Genomic DNA, 13,048 nt, shown 5'->3' on the forward strand with positions numbered 1-13,048 from the left:
ATTCCTCTGGGCAAGGAAAATGTAATGTGTGAACCGGTTCTCCTGTGTGCATGCATAAACACTCTCTTTTGATAATCCAAGAAAATCCAGCTGAAAGGGGGAAAAATGTCTCCTATTGAATAAAATGAGGCCTGACTTTGAGAGAGTCACGCAGAGTCTTAGGACTCACTCAATACAGAAAGTTCGGGGTAATTAACTGAGCTGCTGGGGAAACTCGATCGCTAGCCTGATAAGCATCACTAAGTATTTCCAGATCCAAGGTAGCATTTCAGCTTCTCAAGGCTCACGAACTGAATTGACCTCCCTCCCTGGGGAAAGGAATTCTCATTGTTGTCTCTGGACCGCTTGTTTCATCCAAAGTAGACATCACTATCTGCTGCTGAAGGATCAATGGACAAATTATTTGGGGTTGAGTTTACATTTTTATTGTCAACTCTCATCATTTGCTTGGTTAAACCCACTTCCCATATCTCTTAGTGCTAATCAGAGAAAGATTACATAATTTTACACTCTCCTTTTTCATTTCCTTGGGGCCACCCTGACTTACTCTCAATGTTTAACTGGCAGTTGCCAGCAGAACTGGCTACTTTCAGTAATAGAAGTAGAAACTACATTTGCTCATTGCTTTTCCTTCTTATCGGATGTTAATTCCTTGGTTTTTAAAAAATGTATACATTTGGCCGGGTGCGGTGGCTCACACCTATAATCCCAGCACTTTGGGACGCCGAGGCAGGTGGATCACTTGAGGCCAGGCGTTCGAGACCAGCCTGGCCAACATGGTGAAATCCCGTCTCTACTAAAAATACACAAATTAGCTGGGCATGGAGGCACATGCCTGTAATTCCAGCTACTCGGGAGGCTGAGGCAGGAGAATCACTTGAACCGGGAAGGTGGAGGTTGCAGTGAGCCAAGATGGCACCACTGCACTTCAGCGTAAGTGACAGAGTCAGACTCCATTTCAAAAAAAAAAAAGCATACATCTGAGTGTGAAAGACTTCCTGGACCTGTAATGTTTGATGAATACATATAATGTATTGTGGCAGTAGGGAACTGACACATTGCCAAATAATGGGATAATGGATTATTTGGCAATGCAATGCCAAATAACGGCAATACGTCAGGTCTCTACTGCCACAATAATGCTGTGTCACAACTACAAAACCTCAGTGATATAACAATAAGCATAATTGTTCACACATCTGTGGGTGGCTGGGGAGCCTTGCTGATCTTGTTGGGGACGCTGGATCACAGATGAGAGGGCTGGCTGAGTGGCCAATCTAGAACGGATGTGACCACAGTGTTTCTCTCTGTCTCTTCCCCATCAGGCTACCCCAGAGAATGATATTGCGGTGAAGGTGGAGGTGCAAGAGAGCAAAAGGGGAAACATCTGGGTCTCTTGAGTCCTAAGCTCAGTGGTGGCACACAATACTTGTGCCACATTTTTTTTGGCTAAAGCATTAAGTACAGCCCAGATTCAAGGGTCAGGAAATAAACCCTGCCTGTTTAGCCAGAAGAGCTACAGAGCAAAAAATAGCAAAAAATCCTGAACACAGGGAAAGGCGAAGAATACCCCAAAGGAGAAGCCACTCAAGGCAGTCCGTTCTCATCCCCTTTACAGTCGATTTTTTTGTCTAATTTTTATTTATTTATTTATTTTTATTGAGACGGAATCTCACTGTGTCTGCCAGGCTGGGGTGCAGTGGTGCAATCTCAGCTCACTGCAAACTCTGCCTCCTGGGCTAAAGCCATCCTCCCATCTCAGCCTCCCAAGTAGCTGGTCCTACAGGTGCCTGCCACCACGCCTTGTTAATTTTTACATTTTTAGTAGAGACGAGGGTTTCACCATGTCGGTCAGGCTGGTCTCAAACTCCTGATCTCAAGTAATCCACCTGCCTCAGCCTCCCAAAGTGCTGGGATTAAACGCATGAGTCATCACGCCCAGCCCATTATATATTTCAAAATAGCTAAAAGGACTTGAAACTTTCCCAACACATAGAAATGATAAATATGTGAGGTGATGAATACCCTAAATACCCTGAATTGATCATTACACATTCTATGTACATAACAAAATATCACATGTACCCCATAAATATGTACAAATACTATGCATCAGCTGGGCGCAGTGGCTCATGCCTGTAATCCCAGCACTTTGGGAGCCCGAGGGGGGTGGATCACCTGAGGTCAGGAATTCGAGACTAGCCTGACCAATATGGTAAAACCCCATCTCTACTAAAAATACAAAAATTAACTAGGCATGGTGGCGTGCACCTGTAGTCCCAGCTACTCGAGAGGGTGAGACAAAATTGCTTGAACCCGGGAGGCGGAGGTTGCAGTGAGCCGAGATTGCGCCACTGCACTCCAGCCTGGACAACAGCGAGAGACTCCGTCTAAAAAAACAACAAACAAATATTATGCATCAATTAAAAAAGTTAGTTTATGGCTGGGTGCAGTGGCTTACACCTGTAATCCCAGCAATTTGGGAGGCTGAGGCGGGTGGATGACCTGAGCTCAGGAGTTTGAGACCAGCCTGGCCAACATGGTGAAACTCCGTCTCTACTAAAAAAATTAAAAATTAGCCACGTGTGGTGGTGTACTCCTGTAATCCCAGCTACTCAGGAGACTGAGGCATGATAATCTTTTGAACCCGGGAGGCCAAGGTTGCAGTGAGCCAAGATTGCATCACTGCACTCCAGCCTGGGTGACAGAGCGAGACTCCATTTCAAAAATAAATTTTAAAAAATTAGTTTAAAAAAACCTTCCTAATATTAGAATTCAAAGCTGGAACTTTCCAAAGTCTCAGAGATTGATCAGGACAAATTTCTTATTTAGTCCTTAAAAACAGCCCAGGCGGTGGCTCATGCCTGTAATCCCAGCACTTTGGGAGGCTGAGGCAGGTGGATCACCTGAGGTCAGGAGTTCAAGACCAGCCTGGCCAACATGGTGAGACCCCGTCCCGTCTCTACTTAACATATCAAATTAGCCAGGCATGGTGGCACATACCTGTAATCCTAGCTACTCAGGAGGCAAGACTGGAGAATCACTTGAACCTGGGAGGTGGAGGTTGCAGTGAGCTGAGATTGCACCACTGTACTTCAGCCTAGGTGACGAGCAAAAGTACATCTCAAAAAACAAAACAAAACAAAACAAAAACAGGCATGGTGGCTCTTGCCTGTAGTCCCAACACTTTGGGAGGGTGAGGCAGAAGGATCGCTTGAGCCCAGGAGTTCGAGAGCAGCCTGGGCAACATCTCTGATATATAAAATAAAATAAATCCCTATTTCTACAAGAGGTCAGGGATATACTCGCTCTAAAGCCTAGCCCAATTTTGAGGGAATGATTAATGAGTCATTGTTAAGCCAGATTTATCGGAAAATTCAAAGTGGTTTCATGTTTCCCAGCCAGAGCATTGGAGCTCATGTTTCCCATAAGCTTCTGGAACTTCTGAGCATTATTCATTCAGTATTAAAAACTACATGATTCTCTCTTTCTTTTCAGGCTCTTAATGGTCTTGAACCACAAAAGCAATTAAGTTGCCAGAAAACTTCTCTAGTCTTCTGGTCATTTTGAGTTCTTTGAATGAGTATTTTATTCACTGCGTGTGTATGGGGTAAAGGAAGGAAACACTTCTTCATGGTCTTAATTTGTGTCAATTAATGAATAAAAGAATGGACATTTTCTTAGAGGACAGAAAGCTTTCAGAGAATGAATCCATTATCCCAAAGAAAAGAAGAGATTAATTTGTTTAGAGAGTACATTAAAGGTGCACTGAGGCTGGGTGCCGTGTCTCATGCCTGTAATCCCAGCACTTTGGGAGGTCGAGGCAGGCAGATTGCCTGAGGTCAGGAGTTTGAGAAACCCCGTCTCTACTAAAATACAAAAAATTAGTCGGGTGTGGTGGCGGGCGCCTGTAGTCCCAGCTACTCGGGAGGCTGAGGCAGAAGATCGTCGTGAACCCAGGAGGCAGAGGTTGCAGTGAGCCGAGATTGTGCCACTGCACTCCAGTCGGAGCGACAAAGTGAGACTCTGTCTCAAAAAACAAACAAACAAACAAACAAACAAACAAACAAAAAAACTGTAGATAAAGCCAGGCGCTGTGGCTCACGCCTGTAATCCCAGCACTTTGGGAGGCCAAGGCAGGTGGATCATAGGTCAGGAGTTCGAGACCAGCCTGGACAACATGGTGAAACCCTGTCTCTACTAAAAATACAAAAAAATGAGCCGGGCGTGGTGGCGGGCACCTATAATCTCAGCTATTGGGGAGGCCGAGGCAGAAGAATCGCTTGAACCTGGGAGGCGGAGGTTGCAGTGAGCCAAGATCATGCCACTGCACTCCAGCCCAGGCAACAGTGCAAGACTCTGTCTCAAAAGAAAAAAAAATGTAGATAAGCATAATAATTTAACAGTTTTTATAATTACTATCAGGCCAGGCATGGTGGTTCATACCTTGTAATCCCAGAACTTTGGGAGGCCAAGGTGGGAGAATTGCTTGAGGCCAGGAGTTCAAGACCAGTCTGGGCAACACAGTGAAACCCAATGTCCAAGTATATATATATATATATATATATATATATATATATATATACATACACACACACACATACATATATATATACACATATATATACATACACACACTTTCATATATGTATAAAATTATATATAACATATAAACATATAATATATACTATACAGTATATTATATAATTTATATACAATATATTGGTAAATATACGAAAACATATATTTATATATAAATATTTAAATCACTATCCCACATTAAAATAAAACTGATAGTGGCCAGGCACAGTGGCTCATGTCTGTACTCCCAGCACTTTGGGAGGCCAAGGTGGGTGGATCGCCTGAGGTCAGCAGTTTCAGACCAGCTGGCCAACATGGTGAAACCCCGTCTCTACTAAAAATATAAAAAATGAGCCAGTCGTGGTGGCGGGTACCTTTAATCCCAGCTACTCAGGAGGCTGAGGCAGAAGAATAGCTTGAACCCAGGAGGTGGAAGTTGCACTGAGCCAAGATTGTGCCACTGCACTGCAGCATGGGCAACAAGAGCGAAACTCTGTTTCAAAACAACAGCAGCAACAACAACAACAACAAAAAACTGATAGTGGGCCGGGCGCGGTGGCTCATGCCTATAATCCCAGCACTTTGGGAGGCCGAGGCGGGCGGATCACAAGGTCAGGACATTGAGACCATCCTGGCTAACATGGTGAAACCCCGTCTCTACTAAAAATACAAAAAATTAGCTGGGCATGGAGGCGTGCGCCTGTAGTCCCAGCTGCTGGGGAGGCTGAGGCAGAATAAGGGCATGAACCCGGGAGGCGGAGCTTGCAGTTAGCCGAGATCGTGCCATTGCACTGCAGCCTGGGTGACAGAGCAAGACTCCGTCTCAAAAAAAAAAAAACAAAAAACAAACAAACAAAAAATTGACATAACACTGGATTTATTTTTAAAACGTTTAAATAATTATATATTTTTTCTTTTTACTTTTCTTTTCTTTTTTTGTCTTTCTTTTTGTTTTGAGACAGCGTGTTGCTCTGTTGCCCAGGCTAGAGTGCAGTGATATATCACAGTTCACTGTAGCCTCCACCTCCCAGGTTCAAGTGATCCTCCCACCTCAGCCTCCTGAGTAACTAGGACTACAGTTGCACACCACCATGCCCAGCTAATTTTGTTTATTTTTTGTAGAGACAGGTCTCCCTATGTTGTCCAGGCTGGTCTCGAACTCCTGGAATCAAGCGATCCTCTAGCCTCTACCTCCCAAAGTGCTGGGACTATAGGAATGAGCCACTAAGCCGATCCATATTTTCTCAGGTATTATAGAAAGTGATACATACTGTTTGCAGAAAACATCAAAAATATAGAAAAGGAGAACAAGATAAATCAGAAATAGCAAAACTATCATTCCACAACCCAGTGATAACTTCTATGTCATTTTGATATATTTCCCTTTTCTTTGGTCATTACTAAATCTCCATACATGCAGCAGCATCTAGTATGTAATTGGCATGCAATAAATATTTGTTAAATGTATTTGTTTTTAAATTTTGGTAAAAGAAGTTAAACTGCCAGCGTGGTGGCTCACGCCTGTAATCCCAGCACTTTGGGAGGCCGAGGCGGGCGGAGACATAGGGAGACCTGTCTTTACAAAAAATAAACTAAATTAGCTGGGCATGGTGGTGTGCAACTGTAGTCCTAGCTACTCAGGAGGCTGAGGTGGGAGGATCACTTGAACCTGGGAGGTGGAGGCTACAGCAAACCATGATCCTATCACTCCTGAGGTCAGAAGTTCAAGACCAGCCTGACCAAAAAGATAAAACCCCGTCTCTACTAAAAATACAAAAAAAAAAAGCTAGCCGGGCGTGGTGGCACGCACCTGTAATCCCAGCTACTCAGGAGGCTGAGACAGGAGACTCATTTGAACCTGGGAGGCGGAGGGTGCAGTGAGTTGAGACTGTGCCATTGACTCCAGCCTGGGCAACAAGAGTGAAACTCCATCTTAAAAAAGAAAAAAAAAAAAAAGAAAGTTAAACCAAGCAAATTTTACCATAAAATTAGGTAGAATATGGGTATCATCGTGTTAGCTTTGTATCTTTTGATTTTCAAGTTTGGGATACTGAGGAAGTACTAAAGACAGGAACAAAGCACAGGGAAAAGGTGGGGTACCCTAGGCTGAAGGGAACAGCCTCTTTAAAATCACTCATTGAGAATCTTGTTCACTGCCAGGCACAGTGGCTCATATGTGTAATCCCAGCAATTTGGGAGGGTGAGGTGGGTGGATCACCTGAGCCTGAGAGTTCAAGACCAGCCTGGGCAAGATAGCGATACCGCTTCTCTACTTAAAAAAAAAAAAAAAAAAAAAAAATTAGATAGGCATGGTGGCGCATGCCTGTAGTCCCACCTATTCAGGAGGCTGAGGTAGGAAGATCACTTGAGCCCAGGAGTTTGAGGCTGCGGTGAGCCATGATCGCACCACTGCACTCCAGCCTGGGTGACAAAGGAAGACCCCGTCTCAAAAAAAGAAAGAAAGAAAGAAAAAAAAGAATCCTGCTGGCACGGTGGCTCACACCTGTAATCCCAGCACACTGGGAGGCTGAGGCAGGCGGATCACTTGAGGTCAGGAGTTCGAGACCAGCCTGGCCAACATGGTGAAACTCCATCTCTACTAAAAATTCAAAAATAAGCCCTGTATTGTGGTGGGCGCCTATAATCCCAGCTACTTGGGAGGCTGAGGCAGGAGAATCGGTAGAACCCAGGAGGCGGAGGCAACAGAGTGAGACCCTGTCTCGAAAAAAAAAAAAAAATCCTATTCAGAGGTGTACTCTAAAACATTTAATTTCTTTTTTTTTTTTTTTTTTTTTTGAGACAGAGTCTCGCTCTGTCGCCCAGGCTGGAGTGCAGTGGTGGAATCTCGGCTCACTGCAACCTCTGCCTCCTGGGTTCAAGAAATTCTCTTGCCTCAAGCCTCCTGAGTAGCTGAGATTACAGGCATGCGCCACCATGCCCAACTAATTTTTGTCTTTTTAGTAGAGATGGGATTTCACTGTGTTGGCCAGGCTAGTCTCAAACTCCTGACCTCAGGTGATCCTCCTGCCTCGGCCTCCCAAAATGCTGGGATTTCAGGCGTGAGCCACCGTGCCCGGCCTCTTTTTTCTTTAGCTTATTTTTTCAGAGACAGAGTCTCACTCTATCACCCAGGCTGGAGTGCAGTAGCATGATTGATCCAGTCTCACTGCAGCCTTGACCTCCCAGGCTCAAGTGATCCTCTCGCCTCAGCCTCCCAAGTAGCTGGGACCACAGCCACGTGTCACCACACCCAGCTAATGTTTTTAAAATTTTCTGTAGCGATGGGTCTTCCTATCTTACCCAGGCTTCTCTCAAACTCCTGGGCTCAAGTGATCCTCTCACCTCGGCCTCCCAAAGTGCTGGAATTACAGGTACGTCACTCCTTAAATAAACTCTGCCACATCTCACATAAGAAGGCAATTTCCTTGGCTGACTTGGAAGCTTATATTAACATTTTCTGGCCGCTGGTGTGTGTTTTGTATTGTAAAGACTTTCATCTACTCAGAAGCTGAGTTTCTTGAAAATCATGGCTAAATCTTTTGATGGTGGTTAAATTTTCCAGTGCCTTAAGGGAGATTGGAAATTAAAGACTAATGGGAGCCTGTTAAGCAAGCAGTCATACCGCAATGCATCCTCCGTAAAAAACTGAAATTATGTCCGGGCACAGTGGCTCAGGCCTGTAATCCTAGCACTCTGGGAGGCCAAGGCCGGCGGATCACTTTAGGTCAGGAGTTTGAGACCACCCTGGCCAACATGGGGAAACCCCATCTCTACTAAAAAAAAAATACAAAAAAAATTAGCCGATCATGGTGGCATGCACCTGTAATCCCAACTACTCGGGAAGCTGAGGCAGGAGAATTGCTTGAACCCAGGAGGTGGAGGTTGCAGTCAACTGAGATCGTTCCACTGCACTCCAGCCTGGGTGACAGAGTGAGACTCCATCTCAAAAAAAACAAAAACAGAACTGAAATTATGTTAATATATATTTGGTTGCCTAGAGTGGGGTAAGCTTGTACCACTTCAGCGTTCCTATAACTGTGATTTTCCACACTTTAACGTGCAAGTGAATCACCTGGAAAGCTTGTTAAATAAATACAGATTCTGTGTCGGGCGCGATGTCTCACGCCTGTAATCTCAGCACTTTCAGAGGCTGAGGCGGGCAGATCACTTGAGGCCAGGAGTTTGAGATCAGCCTGGCCAACATGGCAAAACGCCATCTCTACGAAAAATACAAACATTAGACAGGTGTGGTGGCATGCATTGTAATCCCAGCTACTTGGAAGACTGGGGCAGGAGAACCGCTTGAGCCCACGAGGCGGAGGTTGCAGTGAATTGAGATTGCACCACTGCACTCCAGCCTGGGCGACAGAGGGAGACTCCTTCAGTCTCAAAAACAAAATAAAATCAAAAAGTACAAATTCTCGTTCAGTTGGTCTGGGGCAGCCTGGGGTTGTGAATGTCTAACAGGCTCCCAGGTGATGTTGAGAATACGAGTCCTCTAACTATACTTTGAGACGTAAAAGCTCATGAATAGCCTAACTGGTCTCCACTATTAAAATCTCAGGGCACAGTTCTGTAGATGTAATGGGGGCATTAGGCTGGGTCTCACTGAGTTAGCCCATTAATCTAAATTCTCTCTCTCTACAGCTGAAGTGCTTAATTAATTAATAAACAAAGCTATCTTTTTCCCCTTTCTCTTTTTAAATTGAGGTAAAATTAACCATTTTAAAGTGAGCAATTCAGTCCCATTTAGTGCATTTACAATGTTGGGCAACTATCATCTCCATCTAGTTCCAAAACATTTTCATCACCCCTAAAAGACACTCTGTACCCATTAAGCAATCACTGCCCACTTTCCCCTCTCCCCAGCCCCTGGCAACCACCAATCTTCCTGTCTCTATGGATTTAACTCTTCCGGATAATCCATATGCAGATGATAATGTTCTGGAACAGATAGCGGTGATGGTTGCATGTGAAGGTACTAAATGCCACTGAATTGTACCATTTAAAATGGTTAAGGCCGGGCGTGGTGGCTCACGCCTGTAATCCCAGCACTTTGGGAGGCTGAGGAGGGGGGGGGTGGATCACGAGGTCAGGAGTTCAAGACCAGCCTGGCCAACATGGCGAAACCCCATCTCTACTAAAAATACAAAAATTAGCCAGATGTGGTGGTGTGTGCCTGTAATCCAGGCTACTTGGGAGGCTGAGGCAGAAGAATCACTTGAATTCAGGAGGCAGAGGCTGCAGTGAGCCAAGATCGTGCCATTGCACTCCAGCCTGGGTGACAGAGTGAGACTCTGTCTCAAAAAAAAAAAAAAAAAAGGTTAAAATGGTGAATTTTATGTTAAGGGAATTTTACCACACTAGAAAAAAATATGAACATCTGCATTTTATAATAAAAGCTACTTGGCTGGTGACCTTCTCAAAAATAATTTGAGTTCTTTAGGATAAGGAAACTGAGGCCTTGGGGGTCACCCATCCCTTTCGTGGCAGAATAGAAACCAGATTTCTCTTTTTTTTCTTTTTTTGAGACAGAGTCTTGCTCTGTCACACAGGCTGGAGCGCAGTGGTGCAATCTCAGCTTGCTGCAGCCTCCACCTCCCAGGTTCAAGTGACTCTCCTGCCTCAGCCTCCCGAATAGCTGGGATCACAGATGTGCACCACCATGCCCAGCTAATTTTTGGATTTTTAGTAGAGACGGGGTTTCACCATGTTGGCCAGGGTGGTCTCGAACTCCTGGCCTCAAATGATCCGCCCGCCTCGGCCTCCCAAAGTGCTGGGATTACAGGCATGAGCCACCGTGCCTGGCCTCTGTTTTTTCTTTCTTTCTGTCTCTCTCTTCCTTCCTTCCTTCCTCTCTCCTTTCTTTCTCTCTTTGTTTTTGGTTTTTTGGGTTTTTTTGAGACGGAGTCTCGCCTTTTGCCAGGCTGGAGTGCAGTAGAGTGATCTCGGCTCGCTGCAACCTCCGCCTCCCAGGGTAAAGCGATTCTCCTGCCTCACCCTCCCGAGTAGCTGGGACTACAGGAGTGCATGCCCAGCTAATTTTTGTATTTTTATTAGAGACAGGGTTTCAACATGTTGGCCAGGATGGTCTTGATCTCTTGACCTCATGATCTGCCCACCTCGGCCTCCCAAAGTGCTGGGATTACTTGTGTGAGCCAACGGGACCGGCCCCCCACCTCCCCCCTCCCTCCCTCCCTCCCTCCCTTCCTTCCTTCGTCTCTCTCTCTCTCTGTTGCCCAGGCTGGAGTACAGTAGTGCAGTGACACAATTACAGCTCACTGTGGCCTTGACCTCCTGGCCTTAGGTGATCCTCCCATCTCAGACTCTCAAGCAGCTGGGATTACAGGGGTGCACCACCATCCCCAGCTAATTTTTGTATTTTAGGTTGGTGCAAAAGTAATTGCGGTTTTTTACCATTGACAGTAATGGCAAAAGCCGCAATTGCTCTTGCACCAAGTTATTTTTTTTCCTCTTTTCTTTTTTTTTTTTTTTTTTTCTGGTAGAGACCAGGTTTCACCATGTTGCCCAGGCTAGTCTAAAACTCCTAGGCTGGAATCATCTGCCCACTTTGGCCTCCCAAAGTACTGGGATTACAGGTGCAAGTCACCATGCCTGGCCATGTCACTAGCTTTCTTATTCCCTCTGAAATTGGAAATATAACACTTGCCTTCTCTACTTCAAAATAAATAATAAAAAAAAGTGTTTGAAAACTATAAAGCATTGTACAAACATAAATTTCTTATTGAATGCAGGGTAAATCATAATTATCTATTTGTAAAAACAAATTTCTTTTTTCTTTTTTGAGACAGAGTCTCACTCTGTCATCCAGGCTGGAGTGCAGTGATGCGATCTCAGCTCACTGCAACCTCTGCCTCCCGGGTTCAACTGATTCTGCTGCCTCAGCCTCCTGAGTAGCTGGGACCACGGGCCCACGCCACCATGACCGACTAATTTTTGTATTTTTAGTAGAGACGTGGTTTCACCATATTGGCCAGGCTGGTCTCGAATTCCCAACCTCATGATCCGCCCGCCTTGGCCTCCCAAAGTGCTGGGATTACAGGCATGAGCCACCGCACCCAGCCGTGTAAAAGCAAATTTCTAAGAATTTCAATTTTCCTAAATTGTATTTGGTCTATTCAGAGTTATCGCACACACTTAGATGTGCTACAATCACATCACTTTCAAAATTTTTATAATTCAGACTTTTCACTAATTCAGACAGACATTTTCCCAACCCACACAAATTGTTGAGATTTACGTTTATGTCAAAAGATACAGGCCGGGCACGGTGGCTCACGCCTGTAATCCCAGCACTTTGGGAGGCTGAGGTGGGCGGATCACTTGAGATCAGGAATTCGAGACCAGCCTGGCCAATATGGTGAAACCCCCTCGCTACTAAAAATATAAAAATTAGCTGGGTGTGGTGACATGTGCCTGTAGTCTCAGCTCCTCAGGAGGCTGAGGCAGGAGAATCGCTTAAACCCGGGAGGCAGAGGTTGCAGTGAGCTGAGATTGCACCACTGCACTCTAGCCTGGGTGACAGAGCAAGACTCTATCTATTAAAAAAAAAAAAAAAAAGATACAAGCGTGGATTGATACACTTGCAGGCATTTGAGCAAGAATATTTCTAAAGTCTCTTCCAACCTCATGCTGAAAGAATTCAGACAAAAAAAGTCCTCAAGAGTAGGCAGACTAGGGTGAATTTAATCAGGGAAAATATGTTAAGCAAAACTGTATTTTGGGGAAAAGAAGAAAGCGTGAGCCGGCAAGGGCCAAGACTAGAAAGACAGTAGATGAATGAGAAAGAAAAATAAAATCTGGAAGGAAGGAGGTGGTAGTAACAGCAATTATCTTCTTAGGTCAAAGATTCTGGAACAGGCCAGGCACAATACCTCATGCCTCTAATCCTAGCATTTTGGGAGGCCAAGGAAGGTGGATCGCTTCAGCCCAGGAGCTCAAGACCAGCCTGGGCAACGTGGCTACATTGTCTCTGCAAAAGATACAAAAACTAGCCCGGGCCGGGCGCAGTGTCTCATGCCTCTAATCCCAGCACTTTGGGAGGCCGAGGCAGGTGGATCACCTGAGGTCAGAATGTTCGAGACCAGCCTGACCAACATGGTGAAACCCCATCTCTATTAAAAATACAAAAAATTAGCTGGGCGTGATGGCGAGCGCCTGTAATCCCAGCTACTCTGGAGGCTGAGGCAGGAGAATCGCTTGAACCTGGGAGGCGGAGGTTGCAGTGAACTAAGATTGCGCCATTGCACTCCAGTCTAGGCGACAAGAGCGAAACTCCGTTTCAAAAACAAAAACAAACAAACAAACAAAAATTTAGCTGGGTGCAGTGGCACACGCCTGTAGTCCTAGCTACTTTGGAGGCTGAGGTGGGATGATCGCTTGAGCCTGGGAGACAGAGGTTGCAGTGAGCTGAGATCGCGCCACTGCACTCCAGCCTGGGCGACAG

This window comes from Gorilla gorilla, chromosome 10, assembly GCF_029281585.2.
Source record: "Gorilla gorilla gorilla isolate KB3781 chromosome 10, NHGRI_mGorGor1-v2.1_pri, whole genome shotgun sequence".
NCBI lineage: Eukaryota > Metazoa > Chordata > Mammalia > Primates > Hominidae > Gorilla > Gorilla gorilla.